A 20625-nucleotide genomic window follows, 5' to 3' on the forward strand; every position below is an offset into this window, starting at 1 on the left:
AAAAAGATGATACACTATCCACTACACCACTTAGCTACCCTCTGGGAACTTTTATGGACTACAAATAAAGTGGTAAGTCACAAAATGAGTAATTACTTTTCTATGACACCCAAGAAAGCTAGAGGCATAATTTCAATAATAGGAAAATTTAATAGCCCTTCTATTGTCTGTCCTCATAAGATCTAATATCGAGCAACCTGTTCAGTTCTGGGCACCATGGTTCAGAATTCTGATAATTTGTAGACTATCCTGATGATGTCAAAGAGAAAGATAAATAGGCTTAAGTTCATATCTCATGGGTATCAATTAAAGAAAGTAAATATGTTCAGTTTAGAGAAGGGAATTCAAAAGTAATATAATGTCTGTCTTCAATACTTGAAGGGATGACATGCGAAAAGGAAATAAGATTCATTCTTTTAGATCCAGAGGGCAGAAATAAGAGTATTATGGAAGATGCAAAATGACAAATTCAGACGATGTTGGGAGAAATTGCTAAACTTTTAAAGTTCTCCAAAAATAGAATAGAGTGACTAGAGAGTTGATTAGGTACTTTTCCTCAGGCATCTTCAAACATACTGAAGAACCACTTGTCAGATTTCCCCCTTTGTACAGGCTGGTGATAAATGGCTATAGAGATTCCTTCTAACTCTCATATCAGTTCTAGGCTTCTATGAATTATAACCTTGTGAGGAAACAAGTGAAGTGGCTCAGTGGATAGAGTAATAGATGTACAGTCATAAATTCTAAGTTTAAATCTAGTCTCAGATGCTTACTAGCTATATTTTTAACCTATTTGTCTCAGATTTTTTTATTGTAAGATGGAGATAAAAATAGCACCTATATCCTAGGATTGTCATGAAGATCAAGTATCTGTAAAAGTGCTTAAAGACCTGAAACATAGTAAATGCTTAATACTTGTTCTTTCCCTTTACCTACACCTACCTATCTAACTTCTTTATACCCTTGACAACACAACAAGGAAAGAATATAATGATAACAGCAATACATATAGAAATATGTCTTTTCTAGGCTCTCTTCTGTCCCTTTAAATAGAATTGGGTTTTCTATACTTCTTTTTCTCCTGACTGGCTGAGTCTCCCAGGGATATAGGGAAGACATCAAGAATCTGATGTTCCAGAGTCATAAAAATTTCTTGGTATAATCCTGTCTAGAAACAAAGATTTGGTGGAATTTCAGCAACCTAGAAGGTCAGTTCTAGCCCTTTGTCTTTTCAGGGTCAGAGAATTCCAGAAAGCTAGGTTAGTTATGAGTCATATCAAAACTTCAAGTACATTTTGTTTGACTCAGGGAAGAACCTGAGTGAAACATGAGCATCATACTTCAAGGTCCATTGCAAATTCCTGAAATTGAGTTAGAACTCAGGATCTGAGATGACCTGGACTTGGGTTGACCTTTTTGGGATGATTTAGGTAAGAATCTTGAGATCTACCTAGGTCTTTTAAGTGCCCTATAACCAAAGATATTTTCAGTTGACAAATGAAGAAAGTGGAGTTTTCAAAGCTCATGCTTAACCAGTGCACTACAAGTACTATTATTCTTATTCTATTAAATGTAGAAATTTAGGTTCATTGAGGTTAAATTATTAAATTATTCACAATCACCTAGCTATTATAGTCAGGATCTTGGCTCTAAATTCTATAGTCTTATTATTACATTATACATTATATATATATATATGTATATACATTATACATTACATATTACCATTCTGAAACTTAGTACTGTTAGGAACTTATCGATTTACATAACCTTGCCAATACCATAATTACCAACTAACAATGATGTTTTACTTTGTAGTTATCTGTATTGTGAGAGTGTGAAATGGAGGTACTATGATTCATGCTTCCCATAGCTCACAATTGGCCTTGAAAAATTGGAATCCAATAAGTCATCTGACTAGACTAAGAAGGCAGCTTTTTGGTTCAAAATTGATATGACCCTTATAAAGAGACAATGCTTACCTTAGATCTGGCAAACAACTTAGAAATCAAAATATGAGATGCATGATTAATCCTCAGGGAAAGCTATGGGGTAGGAAACAAGAGACTGTATCAAAAGGGAAGAAAATTATAGTTAACTGACTCTAGACCTTGATGTCAATAAAAAATGGCTTGAAGAGACAAAAGTTTTTGGAACAAAACATCTTTAAATTCTGCTTTTTTGCAGGCAAAAAAACATTGTTGCCTCTTTTTCCCAACATGAAGAGGAACAAAAAGACATATATTAATCTCTCCATCTCTTTTTCTTCTTACTCCTGATTTTTTTCTTGTATTTTTCTCTTTCTCCTTCCTTGGTAAGGAGCCAGAAAACCTATATGGTTATGTTTTAAGTTATTTCCCTAAGAGGCAATCTGATTTTATCCAGGGATACTTCTGAATTTGAATGTTTAGGTTTAACATTTAAAATTATATTCTTAATTTATATAAGTTTTGTTTGATGGATTTATCTACTGACAGTTGGTTAAAAATCTCCATATCCTTATTAAATATCTCTTTCCCCTCTCAGTCAAATAAAACCATCTGTTTTTAGAAAACCAAATGTAATATTGTTTGTTGCATAGGGATAATCAAGTTACTGGCTGTGAATGATCGTGTGTGTGTGGGGGGGGGTGAATTCACTAGCAGAGAATGTAAGCATGGAAATTTAAAAAGGGTATTGGGCTAAAAATTTTGGCAGAAGATAAAAAAACAAGCAAGGTTGTTTATCAGAGAAATCCCTGGAAACATTAATTTGGAGAAGTTCAGCTGGACTGAACCTTACGTGGTTCCCCCTCCACACACATACACCCCTTTATTTTTGATCTTGACAGACAGTGCTGGAATCCTTGGGGAAAACTGAGAACACCTTTACATCATCCCCTGGAGAGCACAGGAGATAGACTTTTAACAGTATCAGTGGCACCTGAATAGTGATATCTATGTGATAATCAGGAGTAGGATACTCATTGCCAATCTAAGGTTGTCAGGTTTATTGGTCAGAGCAATGATGCAGGTTTTGTATTACCTTCTTAAAGTAATACCAATAATGGAAGAGATATAAACTTTTAATTTTAAGGTATTTAGACAGTATTGGAAGATTCTGATCTTTTGTAACTGAGTTTAGATTGTGTAGCAAAGTATTGTATCCCATGGATTTGGGGAATATTGGTTCTGTCTCTTACATATCAGCTGTGTGATGCTAGATAAGTCATTTAACCTCTATACCCTCAAGCAACTTCTCTCAAAGAAGATTCCAATTTATATGCGAAGAGGAATTGCTCAATAGGAAATTCCTACATAAATGAAGTCATAAATTTAGATCCTGTCCCTACCCTTGAAAAATAGTATGATGCTAAGGGAACTGATGCTGGATTTTAGGTTAGTTTAATAGTCATTTAGGATGGTGGAATTCATCAGCCACTTAATTCCAAATGAAAAAGGCACTGATTTAAGAACCTTACATTCTATCAGGAGAGATAAAATATACACATACAAGTAGACACAAATTAAAAATGAATTATTTCAGGGAAAGAAAAAAATCTGATGCAGAAAATGGCATTTGAGCTGAGGATTTGTGGTTATATAAATTTGTAATGTCCTCAGTCAGCACAGTTTTGTGACTTGCTCCAGTGACATTCACAAGTATACAATAACAAGAGAATATAGATGATGAAGACAATCCAATGTTCCACTTTATAAGATATGAGCAATGATAACACAAGGGGACAAAGTAATTGACAAAAGGCAATGTAGAGTTGGATTGGCTAATCATAGGATTAAGACTGTGAAGGGAAGAAAATAAGGTCAGAAATGAGATGCAAAATGGAAGAGAAGAGCACGGTAGAGTGACTGGAGGTTTTAATTTAGATAAAGAATAGTTCTGTGAGAACTATAAGAGGAAGAAATGGAAGAACAAATAGAAAGTTGTAATTTAAGGTAGACATTTCACAATTCTGGAGGTAAAAATTAGGGACAAAGGTCCAATCGAAAGTATCCCTATGCATGAGTAAGGTAGAGTGAAAATTTTGAAGACAAATTCTAAGAGATGGAGGGAAGGTAGTAATCCCTCCCAATCATGACGGATTGGAATCTCTATGCAAAGGCATTGAAAAAGAATGACATGTGTAATGAGCAGCAAGCATGCCAATTTGATTGCATTGTAGAATACATAAAGTTCACTAATATATAATAAACCTGAAAAAAGATAAGCTGGAGCCAGGTGTGAAGGACAGTAAATTACAAACCAAAAGCCTTGAATATTGTCCCAGATTTAGAGCTGAAAGAGATCTTATAGATCATGTGGTCCATAGATTTCATTTTACAGATGAGAGAACTAAATCCCAAAAAGAGAGTCATTTCTGCAAGGTCCAAAAGGTAAAAGGCAGCAAAATAGGATTTAATTAGAGAATTCATTTGTTTATTACTTTTTGGACCAATTAGGTATTGCTGTAACTGAGATTTTGGGATACTGGCCATAAAGTAAAGGAAGTAAGTATCTATCTCATCTTCCTAGAATTTCTGTCTTGATTTCTGTCTTCATATTTAGGGTCTTTAATATACATATACATTACAATATGGTTCTCCTCAAACATCGTGACCTCTTGTTTGTAAATCTAATAAAATTCTATGACCCACAGCATATTTTCCTTCTACCTCACTGATGCACAGGGATAATTTTGATCTGACCTTTATCCATAACTTCTACCTTGAGAACTGTGAAATATCTCTCTTAAATTAAGATCTTTTATTAATTCTTTCATCTCTTCCTCTTACAATTCTTCTCAAACTATTTTCTGTATGCATCGTGACTTCCAGTGATTCTATCCTACCCTTCTCTTTCAACTGCCACCTCTTCTCTGACCTCATTTTTTTCTTTTTGTAATCTTAACCCTACGGTTAGTCAATTCAACTGTACACTGTCTTCTGTCCTTAATCCCTTGTCTTCTTGTGCCATCACGACTCATGTTTTGTGAAGTCATTTGCATTGCCCTCATCACATACCTTCTCTTCTTGTCCTTCTATATTGATAAATGACACTAGAACAAGTCACAAAACTGCTGACTGGGGACATTACAAATTTATGTTATCAAGTTTTCTCTATTTCTCCATCGTAATTCTCTAGTTCTTTTCTTAATGACATTCTATTGCCTTCCTCAAAGCAATTAATACTGCCTTCTCTTTTCTTCTTCAAGTCTCTTTTGTCATCTCCACCGCAATCCTTTCAGCAAAGGATTTTGATTATTACTCCACTAAGAAAATAAAAGGCAAACATCATGAGTTTCTTCTTTTGCTGCCTTCTACAACTTAAAACCATTCAAAAGTCATTATCCATTTTCTCTCCCTCAGTGCTCCAGTCTACAACAAAAAGGTGGTACATTACCTGATCAAGGACAGAACTTGTACTTGTGTTTCTGACACCAGCACTTCTCGTCTACTCCAGAAAACTGACTGCTCAATAATTTCCTCACATTCTCTCATCTTCAGCATCCACTTATTTGCCAGGACCAATAGTTATCTATTTTGTCTATAAGTTATGTACTTATTTACTTGTGACTAGCAAATATGTCCATTTCTCCTCCATCCTCAAAAATTTTCACTTAATTCTACATTGGTACTTCCAAATTCCTTTTCAGAAAATTGTCTTCAATATGACTTCAATACACTGATACTAAAGCTTGCTTTCTGACTTCTGGATGAAATGTAGTGGACAATAGGTTTTCAATAAGAAATTATGTTGTCAGACAAGGCCAAAGTATTAATTTATCATGCTTTCCTATACTTTCTTTAATGAATGAGGATTCTATTAGGAAAATGAATCATTAAAAAGTGACAACAATGTAAAAATGTTGTCAATAAAACATTTTTTAAAAAACGATAGCCCAATCCCAATAGGAAAAAATAATGAAATGTTTTATAATAGAAATGAAAACTAAAGAAAGGAAAAATTTGTAACAAATCCAACAAAAAACATGGAAATAGAGTTTTTGAGGGGTGGGGATGGTTAGTTGTATTAATAGTATCTTTTAGAGTAAAGGCAAAAACCTGAATAGACTACAAGGAGTTTAAAAAAAGGTCCCATATTTTTGTTCTGATGAGTTACAAGTAGTAAGAACATACCAAGCAGATATACTCAAGAAAAAGAATATGAAGGACTGAACTGAAGGGAAGAAGTTTGAAAGTTCTGGTTGGTATCATTGTTTAGATGGCATTTGAAACCTTGAAGACCTTATAATAGTTCATGTTTAAAATATTTGGGTATGAAAAGAAAATGGTGATGTATTTATCAATTGTTCTTTGACCAATAGTGTCCGTGTTTGTGACCTTGCACATGCATATGTGTGTAGGTATTCCTGTGTATATGTATGCTTGACCCTCAGATAGTACTTTTCTTAAGGTTGATAATTTGTTTTCACAAATTCTACCAGGTTGTTTTTAAGTTTATATAGCATAGTTTAATTCTTAGGCCTAAATACTGCCTAAAAGCAACTATTTAGATATTTAGGAAATAACATTAATTTTAGGTAAGAAGTCAGCTGGTAAACAAGGATTTGATTAAAATTTGATACTCTGGAGTAAAAGAAAATACCACTTAATTTTTATATTTCAGGTATTTAACCTGCCCAAAGGAGATAATAACACTTTAACATGTATTATTATTTAACTCTGCATGCTAATATATATGACTGTCAGAGTGAAGTGCAAATGAATATAATTACAGGGCCAAGAATTCACTGGAAGGTATGATTTATACCTTTAAAAATGAGGAAATAAATACGTACTACACAAAAGTGATTTATGCTTTTACCTAACAAATATTATTATGTCTAAAAGTACTTAAGATCTACTCATCTGATCTGGGAATGACAATTCTTTATCTCCTTTAATGCTATACCTCTCCTCAAAGATCATCTCCAATTTACCCTGTATGTAACTTGAAAGTACACAGTTATTTGAATATTATCTCTTATTAGAATGTAATCGTCATAGAGGAAAAGACAATGGTTGTTTTTCTTTGCATTGTCAACATTTACCATGGATGATTTAAAAATGCATGCTGACTGACTAGTTTCTCCAACTATTTGCCACCACGGTTTGTCCCTGCTACCGTTTCTTCCATGGAGAATCTTGTTCAGGTGGGAATTTTAAAGAAAAGATAAAGTATATCAGATCTTCATTTTTAAAAATCACTCAGTCTTCTATCATTATTTCCTCAAGTTATTTATAAACTTTTGATCCTGAAATATGGAGCACCAGAATGTATCTACTGATGTTCCTATAAAAGCCAAACCAAGAACCAAAAACATGAAGTCACAATGTCAAGTTCTTATGGGCCCAAGTGGTTATTTCAAAGCATGCTAGAAGTAGATGGGAGCCCTTGATGGATTCTTCTTAGGTATATTCATATCAAAAAGCATATAAACTCAGTTGGGGGAGAATTAGTAGAAGGGGAACAAGGAAACCAGAGCCAGCTGAAGGAATATATGTGTTTCCCTGCCGTTGTCCCTTTCCTGGAAAGATGGTTGGGATATAATATATTAAAACTAGAAGGAATTAAAATGTTGTCTAGACCAGTCCCCTCATTTTGTTGAAGGGAAAATTTAAGATAATAAATATACTTAAACATCTAGTTTGTGGTAGCAACTGTACAAAAACAAAACAAATAAAAAAAAACACAAAAATCCCCCCACAAAACCTATGGTCCCCAGCCAAGTGTTTTGTTGTGGGGGAGAGGGGGAGGGATTTTGACCCACTACAACATGACTTGTATGGTTAGCATGTGATCAGAAAGAAGCTTCTAAGGAGGGCCCAAAATATATTTGGCTATGTAATGGCAATAAAGGCACAGGATAAGAGTTTGAATTTTACCTCTGAGGCTTATTACTTATTACTTACACAAGTCTCTTAACCTCATAGGGCCTTAGTTTTCTTATCTGTGAAATGAGGGAGTTGGACTAGATCAGTGCTCTTCAAAGAAATATATGCAAGAACATCTAATGGAATTCAGGAAGAAAATATTAAAATTGTTATTAATATTTTAAAATATATTAAATTTGATTGATATTTAATATATGGATTGAGAGTGGTATCCGTACTTGATGCAAATATCAGGTAATCATATGATATGTAGAACATATGAGATATCTCAGGAAAAAGTGGGAATTACCCACATGGAAGAGTTGAAAATGGTGTACTCACTCCATTTTCAGCATATTGTCATGTATTGTCTAATGAGCCTCGTTAAATGGATTGCTGGATGATGTTACCTAGTTTTAACTGAACTAACCTTCATAAAAATGGACACATGACTAAAAGATTCTTGCAAAGAAATAGTGGATTGAAGATAATCATAATAATTGGAACATGTAACCAACAAAAAATGAAAGAAAACTGATCCTTCTCCTAGTAAGAGTTCTCCATCAGCCAAATTTGAAGTAAAACAATATTAGTTTAATAATTCTAACAAGAAGTCAGATGGGAAGTAACCTAATATCTTTTGCACCCCACAAAAATTAGCAGGCAAAATTTTTAAAAGTTGTCAAAGATGATATACATTTTTCTTCTACAAAAAGATAAATTTCCAAGGTTTATTGATCTCTTTTCTGATAACAAGAGACTATCAGAAGTATTCAAATTTGCAGATAATTTTTTTGGGGGGAATCCACACATTTGTCTCTTTTAAGATAAAAGCAACATAACAATTAGTCAGAAAAAAAGGAGTGAGAATGTGACTTTTTTTTGTGATATGGATGGAGATCTTTAAAAAACATATTTAAAAATGTTTCTATTATTATATGATTTTGTTGCTGAAAATTCTATTTATTGTTTTTTTTTAAAAACTTTTTGTCATATATCTATACACTTCAAAAAACATAAAAACAGAATACAAAAATTTCCAAATGAATATGTTTAAAAGAATTATACATATTTAACCTATACCAGATTGCTTACTATCTTGGGAGGGGGGAGGTAAGAGACAGAAGGAGAAAAAAGTTTTACAAAAGTTAATATTGATATATAGAAGAATTGTAATGTTTAACATATATTGGATTACTTGCTGTTTAGGGAAGGGAGTGGGGGAAGGGAAGGAGGAAGAAAAAATTTGGAACACAAGATTTTGCAAAGGTGGATGGTGAAAATTATCTTTGAATATATTTTGAAAATAAAAAGCTATTATTTTAAAATTTTATGTTGAAAACTATCTTTACATGTATTTGAAAAAATAAAATACTTTTGAAAAATATTTCCAAATGAAGACTATCAATGAATTTTGAGGCCATCTTTTTGTTATTGTTAGAATTCAGTTGAATTTCAAAAAAATGAGTATCATGATTTAGTAAGCACAGCTAATGACATGCCATTTTTGTTTGTCTCTCCTTAACCTTTTGAGCTATCTTTTTCAGCTATGACAGCTAACAAAAATCCAATGTCAAAATAAACTCAACTTAGAACCAGACTTTTGACCTGCTATAATACAGAGTTAAAGCCATACTTTTAAATAATGAAGAAATTCAATTTCATCACTTATATTTTAGCATAACTCAATCAAAATGTTCTCAATAAATATATCATCATTTATGTTTTAGTATAAAAGTGGTTTCATACCATTTAAAAATAATGTAAATTTAAAATATTTATTGTATCTTCAACTTATTTTAATATTTAGAATTTATGTTGAACTTTAAGGTTTACAAATTACTTAACAAATTTTATCTTATTTTATCTTCATAACAACTCTATGAAGCAAATACTATTAACTCCATGATGAAACAGACTGAGAAAGCTTAAGTGACTTCCCACAGTATCTGGGGTTAGGTGTCTCAGATTTTAATGACTCCAGGTCCAGTACTCTATCAACTCTACCTAGCTACCTATTGAGTTCTATTTTTAGTGTGTTTTGTAATTTACATATTACATTAACTTACTAAGCTATGAAAAAAAGAGCTGGCTTTGAAGCATGGAAAACCTGCATTCAAGTCTTGCCTCATACACTTACTGACTGGATGACTAGTCAAGCATTTAATTTCTTTGTACATTATACAGCTCTCTAAGACTCCAAGTTGCAGAGTCTACATCAATAGAGAGAGTTTTGTCATTCTAGAATTCCTTGTACTAATAAAATCACAGAACCATTCTCTAACCCTTTACCAAGAAAATTCCAAATGGGACTATGAAGAGTCAGACATGATCAAAAAGTGCCTGACATATAAACAGAGTACATGTTCAAAACATTTTATTCTTGGATTATGCAATTGAAAGATTTGGAAATTGTTGGACGCTAAGATCTCTTCTAGCTCTAGAACTCTGATCCAGTATCATGGAACCCTTGACATAACTGGCAATTCAAGAAAATTAGTAGATAAAAATTTTAGACGTTGGGTAGGGGATATAGTATAATTCTAGTGTACATTTCAGTCTCTTTATATCTAAAGACTTGGTACCATTGGCCATTTGAATATTTATTCATTAAAGAAAGCTGAAAGCTTCTTAGGATCCTTTGAAATAAATCAAATCAATATCTCATCACTTAGGAGAATATTGACTACTTATGTCTAGCAGTTTTCCTTAGTTTTATTCATGGAATAAATTCTTAAAGTCTCATATTCCCCAGGCATCTCAAGATTTCATGACTCATCTTCACAATTCAATATAAATTGTTATATTATGTGTAGACCCTTACATACTTCATTGAAGATTTTTAAAAATCTAAGCTAAATAAGCCATTTTGACCTAAGCAGCTTAATTTGCATTTTAGATTGTTTAGTTTCAGTACCATGGATTGTTTTTCTTTTTTAATTTGAATTGGATTTTTATAATATGGTCCATAAACCATTGATGATTACCAAGAGTTTTCTAAGAGGTCAATGGGCTAGTTTCTTGTCATTATATATGTTTGTAATATCATATGTTTTTGTGTTAAGTGTTTAATTTTAGAGTATTATTTCAACGGGTTTTATCTCAACACACTCTTCCCCTACTTCTGGTGAAATGGGTTTGTATAGGGGCCACAAATAGATTGAAAAGATGATCTACAAGGTAGACTTGCTATAAGTCATACAATCAATCAGCAAGCATTTATTACATGCTTACTATATATCAGTAGCTATACCAGGTGCTGGGAATACAAATACAAAATATGAAATAATTCCTATTCTCAAGGAATGGAGGAGACAGCACATGCATATATAAATATATATAAAAGAAGCACCAGGAAGTTGTGCTTCACTGAGACTTGAAGGAAGTGGCAGGGGTAGGGGTAGTACTGTTAGATGGCATAGGGAAGGGAAGGAATAATCATTTGTTAAATTTATTCTCATTTGATCCTCATTTGTAAAATGAGTATTATCATATTTGAGGCATGGAAAACCTGCATTCAAGTCTTGCCTCATACACTTACTGACTGGATGACTAGTCAAGCATTTAATTTCTTTGTACATTATACAGCTCTCTAAGACTCCAAGTTGCAGAGTCTACATCAATAGAGAGAGTTTTGTCATTCTAGAATTCCTTGTACTAATAAAATCACAGAACCATTCTCTAACCCTTTACCAAGAAAATTCCAAATGGGACTATGAAGAGTCAGACATGATCAAAAAGTGCCTGACATATAAACAGAGTACATGTTCAAAACATTTTATTCTTGGATTATGCAATTGAAAGATTTGGAAATTGTTGGACGCTAAGATCTCTTCTAGCTCTAGAACTCTGATTTATTTATACAATTCTTTATTTATACAATTGAGTATTATAGAATTAAGTATTATCCCATTTTACATTTGAGAAAACTGAAGCAGAAAGAAATTAAGTGACTTGACAGACCACACAATGGCCTTTGAAGCCATTTTTGAACTGAGGTCTTTCAGGCTGAGGGCTCTATCCATCAAGTCACCTAATTTGCACCTAATCTTCACTAAGGAAAGAATGCATTTCAGGCATGAGGGACAATCTTGCAAAAACCTGAAGATAGAAAAGGATTGCAATGTGTAAGAAATTTAGCAAAGGCACACCATAGTGTGCAGAAAAGAAAATCATATATATAATGATGTTGGAAAGATAGTTCAAGGTCAGGTTGTGAAGGATTTTAAAAGTCAAACAGAGTGTATGTTTTATCCTGGAGCTTGTACTGAGCCAATGGAGTTTATTGTGTAGGAGAGTAATATAGTCAAATCTGAACTTGAGAAAAAACACTTTGGCAACTCTATGAAGAATGGATAGACTGGAGAGAAGAAAGGAATCAAGACCAATTAGGAGACCATTACAATAGTTTAAGTATGAGTTGATGAAGGTCTAAATTAAAGACAGGGTGATTAAAGAGGAGATATTGAATGTGAAAGACCTTGTGGAATTAGAAAATAAAAAAAATTGATAACTGATATGAAATTAGAAAATTTTCAGTCTTAGTAAAGATAGATACTGGCCTATTTTTCCAGCCCTATTATGCATTCATTAGTTCTCTTCCTGTACTCTACCCAGCCAAAAATGCCATCTCTCAGTTCCTCATGGGATAGCACTTCTTTTCCATCTCCATACCTTTACAAGCCTGTCCCCCATCACTGAAATTCACTCCTTTCTCTGTCATTTCATAGACAACTATAAGTATTTTTAAAATTCTCATTGCTTTAGAAATAAAACTAAACCTTCTTTGCTTTTAACATGTATGATTAACTATACAAACTTGTTTTTGCATATTATTTTATTCTAAGGGTAATTATTTTGAATATATGTTTATTGAGGCTGGAGACATAAAACAATTCTACACTCATCTTCTGGGCCAGTTACAATGGTGTGCAGAAATTTTGTGAAATAGATTCATAAGTCCTTCAATTTGGAGGCTCCAAACTGCTCAGTACAGGATCCAGAATACATAGGACTTGAAAATAAATGCAAATAATAATAAAGACGAAGACGTTCTTAATTTTGACATAAGCCTGTCTGTCTGGCAGATTAAGAACAGGTGGGGCCCATGGGCAATGCAGTCACAAAGGACTGCCTCCAATGATGATGAGTCATTTTTACAGTGGAATTTATATAATGCCAAATGGAGATTTCAAAGGCTCTCAATTCTGTAGGGGCCTGGGGCAGCTGCTTATTTTATAAAAATCTAAATTCAATCAGTCTTTGGTCTTATGGAATAAAAGGCTTGAGAGTGCTATCTTTCTAATCTTAGTCTTTGTAGCTATCTTACATTTTTCAGATGGCCATCAATTTAGTTATCCTTTTTAAAAAATAATGTTTGCACTAAGTCTTGTTTTTTTTCTCTGTAGGAAAAGATAGAAACATGGTATGTTAACCAAATGACGCCCCCCCAAAAAAAAGATATAAACTTCATATTATTAATTTTGTGCTTTCATAGTTATAAAATCAAGATTTTAAAAAATTCACTGATAATGTACATGTTGTAATAATATTTGGTTTACCAAATTAAAGTTAATAAATATACAAGCATAATTTCTACAATTTAAAAAATCCATAGAAAAAATGCATGATATCAAATCACTTTTTTCAGCCATAAAAATATTTTATAATTTTGTATAAAAATTGTTCATCACCATTATCATCATCCTAAAAAGCAAATCTGGGCTAGTTTTCATTTTCTACTTAGAAACATAGAAAATACATAATCCATTTAAGTATCTGACAATATATATTACTCTATTTCACTTTATTTCTTTTAAAAAGGAAAATCCATCACAACATGAAAACTCCAATCCTACTCGCCAAAAAGGTTTTCAATGAGTAACTCTAAATATTGAAATTTCTTTTCCATCTTTAAGTCCTATATTTTGCGAATCCCCTTTTATATTATTGAAGTTCAAGTTGACATCTAAGATATATTACTATCAAGAATCATTAAAAAACCAAAAGGGGTCAGCTTTTTGTTACTCATAAATGCCTACATTAAAGAAACAAGCTTCAATACGAGTACACTGCAACATTTTTATTTTTGCCTCCTCCAAACAGCTTTCAAAGGAAAACATCATCTGTGATGTACTAAAGCAGTAACAGCTGTGGTTTCTCCCTCCTAGGTTTACAAACAGATCTAATCTAATTGATGAGTTTTTGCTCAAACACGCATTGATATGCATGCTGTGATACATGTGGTCACAGGGAAACCTCAGCAATTCAGCCAAATTATTGGCTGAATAGTTAAAGTAGTCTATATTGCAGAATAGCCTTCATAAATGGTAGGTGTTTCCTTGCAGCAGCTGCATTGTATGAAGAGATACTTTCACTATCCAAAAGACACAATATAGTAAAGGGATAACAATAAAGCCCATTAAGAAGACTTTTCCCCCAAATCTGACTTGATCACTAATGAAATTTCTCAGCAGAAGATTTATATAAAAATAGAAACTAGAGTCTAATTTATAGAAAATAGGTTGGTTGGGTTTTTTCTCAGCAACAATGATATGCATGGCCTTTTATGATGCAATGATACACAAAGTATTATGACATCATTTACTATAACCTCTATGAGGACTGGGATGGTGTCCTCTCTTCCTCCACAGCAGTTCCCTGATATCCTTAGAATACTTAAGTAAAATGGTTTTGCTAATGATGAATTTTACTGAAAAAGCTGAAAGCTCCTCTGCCTGTGGAGAAGCAACTATCATTTCCAGTGTGTTTTGAAAACTAAATTTGACTGTTTCAGTCTAAAATGTTGAGAAATAAGAAATGATCTAGATCTAGATTTAGTTTTGTTGATTTGCTTATTTTTTGGACAGCAGCTAATAATATTTAATATTTTTATTAGCTATAAAATGTCTGTTGTCTGTATTTATTGACATAAAGGCCAATTTCATTAAAGTAAAGGGAAAATTTTGGAATGACTTTAAGAAATAAAATTTCCTTTTGTTTTGAAGGAACATCATTTAATAACATCTGCTTTATATAGAACTTTTATATCTAAGATCTTAGAGATGCAGTATCTCTTTATATCCCCATAATATCCATGAGAGGTGGGTGGGAAGAGAGCAGGAGATTTCTCAAATTTCACTAACAGAGAAACCAAAATATGGAGGGGCAAGTAATTTGTCCAAGGTCAGACAGTCAATGGCTAAGAAGAAGGGGAACTAGAACCTTTGTCTCCGTAGTGGACACTCATTTCTAGCTCCCACTTGGCAGCCCCCCCTCCCCATTCACCCTGCAGTCTTTTGTTCAGTCTCAAAAGACAATAGGAGAAAATCTCTAATGATGAGGAACCTTTCTTGAAGAACATATAAAAATGTACAATACACAAGGAATACGATTGTTTATAACTGCAATAGTCAATGCTTTTTTAAGGGAGAAAATGTAGCATAGACAGCAAAGTAAAATATAAAGGAAGGATGAGGAGACAGCATATTGAGAGGATGAGGGAGATGAAAGCATTTAGTTTAATTGAGAATAATAAAAAATAAAATAATTAGAATAATAAAAGGATGCTTGTCTTCTAGATAGTACTCACATAAACCTCATTCATTACATCTGATCTCGGAGCTTTCAGGTATAAAGTTGGAAGGGGGAGGGGTTGCAATAGGGCACAATGTTTCATTGAAAAAAATAGAAACAACATACTTAAAGAGGTGAAAAACTGAAGATAAGAATACACTAAAGCAACTTTGTAATTAAGTTCATTAATCAGACCGTGCTTCCTATAATGAATGATATTCATATCATGTTGTCAAAAAATAAAATGTTGAGGGCAAAGGAAAGAGAGAGAATATGAACATGCTTATTTTCTTTTTAAAACTCCCCCCAATTTCTTTCTACCAGCGCTGGAGAACACCTTAGCACCGTCGGCTGCCTTCCCAGTTGGAAGTTACTGTGACTCTCCCGCACTGCAGCGCAATGCAGAGCAGGGACAATCCCAGCCAACAGCTCCCAATCTCTCACTGGCTTTCCTCGCCCTGCTGCTTCCGCAATCAGCCCTACCGCTACTAGATCTACAGAGTCATCATTCTCCCCGCGCCTGAGGCCGGGAGCGCCACAGCGAGTATCAATCACTGGAGATTCTTTGACGCACACACACTCATTCGCTCTCGTACCTAGGCTGAAGCTGTTTCTTCCACTCTCCCAGCAGTTCTCGCCAGTGCGCATCGAGCGCGCGCGGACACACACACACACACACACACACACACACACACCACATACACACCCTACACCACATACACACCCTCTCTCTATCCTTCTGCCTAGCTGTCAAAGAAGCAGCCCTGGTCTGCATGACTCAGCCCTCTCCCATTCTATTCTGCCCCATTGGAGAAGGGGAGTGGGGAAAGCAAGGGGGTGGCCACTACAGGGTTAGTGAACTCCTGCAGAAGTCTGTCAGAATCGCTGCAGCTTCGCTAGCGCTGCGCTTCTGGTTCTGCAGCATGGTCCCCGCTCCGCCTCCACTTTGCCGTCTAACTTTCAGCTCCTGCTACCGCAGTCCCAACGGTCCAGCTAGGGTGGATCAGCCTCAAGCCAACAAACAAACATACGCCTGAGAAGAATCCTTTCCATTTCCAAAGAGGAGAATCAGAGCAAGGGAGGTAAAGGCAGAGGGAGCGCGGCTGGGAAACCAGAGAGGAGGAAGGGCGGGTGCGGTGCAAACACCTTACTAGAGGTATTTTCTGGGCACTACAGGTATTTGCACGTAAGCATCGGCATAGGACAAATATGGCTTTTATCCTTTTCTCTTACTCTCAAGGCTTTTTTTTTTTTAAATAAAGATGAATTGTACAGTCCGAACTAGATGGATCCTGCCATAGCTAGCCTACTACCACTCACCTACCCACGACCGCAGCAGCTGGTTGCCCACTAAAAAAGTTGATCCAGCAGGGACAAGTTCGAAGAGGTTCGGGGCTCTATCTCCTGTCACTGCCCGCGACATAAGAAGGCCAGTAGATTCTTGGTTAAAAGGGAGCTAAAGTGATATCCTATCTATAAAACTACTATTTCTCTAAGGGGTATATCAGGAGAACCGTTCCCCTTCCCCCTCCCTATCAATAACGTAAATGTGGTTACTCGCTATACACTGCTCTTCCCAGCGGTTGCCCCAGTCCCTCATCCGTCTTTATCCCTTTTCCAATATAAATCCGGGAATCCCATCACTTAGTTCTCAAGACCAGCAACCCCAACTCGGCATGTGTGTTCAGAGAAAAGTTGCAACTCTCCAAAGCCCAGCCCCTGGTAAACCTAGAAAAGTTGCCCAAACTGCAACCTGGGAATTCCCAGTAAAGAAGAAGGCAAAAAGAAATCGTAACAGCAATTCCACTGTGGCCCAAGCTCTCGTCTGTCACTTACCCACTCCGAAGCTGAGGGAACTCCCACCCTGTGATGGAGGTGCCGCAGCTGTTGTTGTTGCTGCTGTTCTAGTCCTCTTGTCCCGTTCCCTCCCCAGGGCTCCCTCTTTCTCTTTTTCTTTCTCTTTCCCTTTGCCTCTCCTGCGGCTGCTCGCGCTCTCAGCTTGTGCAGTGGTGAATCCTCCCTGAGGAGCCCGTGAGAGTGTCAGAGGAGAGAGGAGGGGCGGGAAAGTGGCTGTGGGCTTTCACTATGCAGTCCTCCTCCTCCTCCTCCTCCTCCTCCCTCTACTGCAGTGCTGGGGAAGCATGAAGAACGAATACGAGAGAGAAGGAGGGAGTCGTGGAACGCGGAGGTGGACTGTGGGGGTGGAGAGCAGCTCACGATCTAGAAGAGGGAGGAAGGGTCACTGAAGGGGCAACCCTGAGAAACTAAGAAACAGGGTGGCAGCTCACAGAAATGAGTTTTGGGTTGCCGTTGAGTGTTTGTTTTTGTTTGTTTTTGTTTTTTGTTTTTTAAGTGAGGGATAAGAATTGGTATTTAGCATCTGGGAGGGTAAGACCCTAGGTTTTGAACGTTATTCATTATTCACCATTGGTTGCTATCTGTGTGCAATATTTTCCCCACTCCACCCCACCCGCAGCAGCATCCAGAGAAGAGCTAGTTCTTGGGTTCACAGGGCTGCCCAGAAACCAGAAAATGATAAATCATGTTCCAGGACCCACTGTTGGAGCCGGCCTAGCTCTGCGGCTGGGACTTGTTTTGTGAACTTTATTTTTTCTTTTCGGCAGAGGGAACCTAGCACAGTTTGGTAGGGGAGGGGTTAAACGTCTTCGCAAGAGGCAAGGTTCTCGTGTTGTGTCAGAAGCCTTTGATTCAGTGTCAGAACCCCTGAGTTCGATTTCTGATTCTGCTAGTTGATACCTGTATACCCAGTCGCTTAACCTCTTTGGACCTCAATTTTCTGTCAGTTTCTCTGTAAAATGAGAGGATGGAATTAATCTATAAGGTCCTTTCTAACTCTAAATGCTACCTGGCAAATTTGTGTATTTTATATATAGGATTAAGCCCAAGTGGGAAAAGAAACGATGCAAATCCATGCCCAAAACATAACCGAACTCATTTTGAAGTCTCATAAGAGGGATGGTAGGGATATATAGTCTAGGAAGCCTGCCGGTGGTAGGATGAGGCCACTATTGTGTACCAGCTTGGAAATACAAAACCCGCAAAGGGATGTTCTCCTCCCCTCCACCTTCACCCCCACAATTGCATACGACTTTGTCCCCTCATTTTTACTCTCAGTCCCTAAGTCAGATTTCTCATATTTGTTGACAAAGAGAAGCAGCAGGTGTTCATTGGCAGCCGCAGGGAGATTTCTGAGGCTCTCTTGGATGCCCTTGGCCACACCCAATTGCCCAGACTAAACTCCTAGTGGAGAGAAAGAGCAGGCAATGGGCAGTATTCTGACCTGGGCTTCCTCCCATACCTATTTTCTTTGTTGTTAGTGAATCTTGCAGATCTCCTCTGGTCCCCTAAGTCTATACTATTTCATATACCTCTCTACGTGGTAACAGGAAGGCATCAACCCATAATATTGCAAACTGGCAGTGTAAATCCAGTTTCTAGTCCATACACAATAACTGGCTAGACACAAGCTGAATTGAACAGATGTCTATGCACTTTACAAACATGTTATCTACATATTTATAATACCATGCAAATGATAACTAGACAGCTGCATTCAAATGTCCCCTGTTGTTCTGTTCTGCAGTCCAGCAAACTAAGGTCTCTGGACCTAGCTTTTTAGCTGTCCATAGCACAAATTGTGAGAGCAACTGTGATGTGTAATGAAAAGAATAAAATAAATGGAATGAACTATCCCTAGTACTTATACTCTCCTCTCTCACACTTTGTAGATCAGTCACACAATTTCAGAATTGAAAGAGACCTTAAAGGCCACATAGTTTAACCGGGATCTGAACAAGAATCCTTTCTAAAATACATACACAGAGATATCATCCAATCTAGCTTAAAGCCCTGAAATGAAGGAGAAATTCTTTACTTCTTGAGGAAACAACTTTCCATTTTTTAATTCTTTTCATTGTTGGGAATTTTTCCTGATTTTGTGTCCTAATATTCCTCTTTTCAACTTCAAATCATGTCTCCAATATTTCCCACCAGAAACTAAATAAAACCCAACTAATTTCTCTTTAAGTTGACATCCTCAAAACGTCTCTCTGTGTGTCTTTCTGTTTCTCACTCTCTCTTTTTCCATCTCTCCCTGTTTTTGTCTCTCTCTGTTTCTCTCATTATGTTTGTATGTGTGTGTTTAAAATGTGGTTCTAAGAACTGAATATAATTCTTTCATTGTGGTCTGACCAAGGCAGAATCCAAAGTGTCAATGATCTCCAAATTCCTAGACATTATGGCTTTCATCTTTCTTTGGCTCCCATCACACTTTTAATTAATATTGAGGTTTAGCTTTTGTAATCTCCAGATCTTTTTCAGACAAATTGTGGTTTAATCAAGTCTCCATGATCTTGTACTTTCATCCAGAGTGGAAAGTGCCCCTCCTGGTTTTGTGACACCTGCAAATTTGACAAGAAAACCAGCTATCTCTTTATCCAAATCGTTTATCAGGATGGTAAACAGTACAGGACTAAATGGAAATCTCTTGGACACTGGAGACAATTCTGAAATGACTGAATTCTTAAAGACTATTCTTTGAATCTGAGCATTCAACCTATTCACATTTTCTGAATCCAGCTTATTGTATCATCAACTAGCTTACATGTCTCTATCTTATCCTCAAGAATATTATGAGCCATTTTATCAGACACTTTGCAAAAATCTAAGCAAATTATATTCACAGTATTTCTCTGATCTACTATTTAATAGTAGAGAAAAATATTTTTCAGGCATGATTAGTTCTTAATAAAGTTAAACAGGCTCTTTGTAATAATTTCCTTTTCTAAATATATATTAGCCCTCTCTGTGACAATCTGGCCAACAATTTGCCCAAGAATCAGTAAATTTCATTGATCTGTAGTGTGTGGAGACTAGTTTTTTTATCCTTTAAAAATAAGAACATTTACCCTTCTCTAGTCCTTCAGCATTTCTTCTATACTTTACTCTCTTTAAAACATCACTAACAATGACTCAGCAATCATATTCAATTATTTTGCTACCTGATAGTCTAGTACAATGGGTCTGGGTGGCTAATTTATCAAGGACAGCTAGATGCTCTCTTCCTATCAACCCTATTGGCAATATTTTTTTCCTCCCTACCTCCCTTCCCAACCCAAAGATCATTCTCCCTAGCAGAAAAAAACAGAAGCAGTGTTCTCTCTTCATTGCTTATTGC

The 20625-nt window shown here is 35.7% G+C and overlaps 1 protein-coding gene across 1 annotated transcript in view; it reads right to left on the reverse strand.

Moving 5' to 3' along the window:
- SV2C (synaptic vesicle glycoprotein 2C) overlaps positions 1-17892 on the reverse strand; it is a 272898-nt gene extending 255006 nt beyond the window's left edge. The window contains exon 1 of the mRNA XM_051992047.1: positions 17265-17892. The gene's annotated coding sequence lies outside the window, so the exon portion shown is untranslated. The remainder of the gene's footprint in view (positions 1-17264) is intronic.
- Between the last annotated feature and the right edge of the window lie 2733 nt (positions 17893-20625).

The sequence above is a fragment of the Antechinus flavipes genome, chromosome 1 (assembly GCF_016432865.1).
Source record: "Antechinus flavipes isolate AdamAnt ecotype Samford, QLD, Australia chromosome 1, AdamAnt_v2, whole genome shotgun sequence".
NCBI classification, from domain to species: Eukaryota; Metazoa; Chordata; class Mammalia; order Dasyuromorphia; family Dasyuridae; genus Antechinus; species Antechinus flavipes.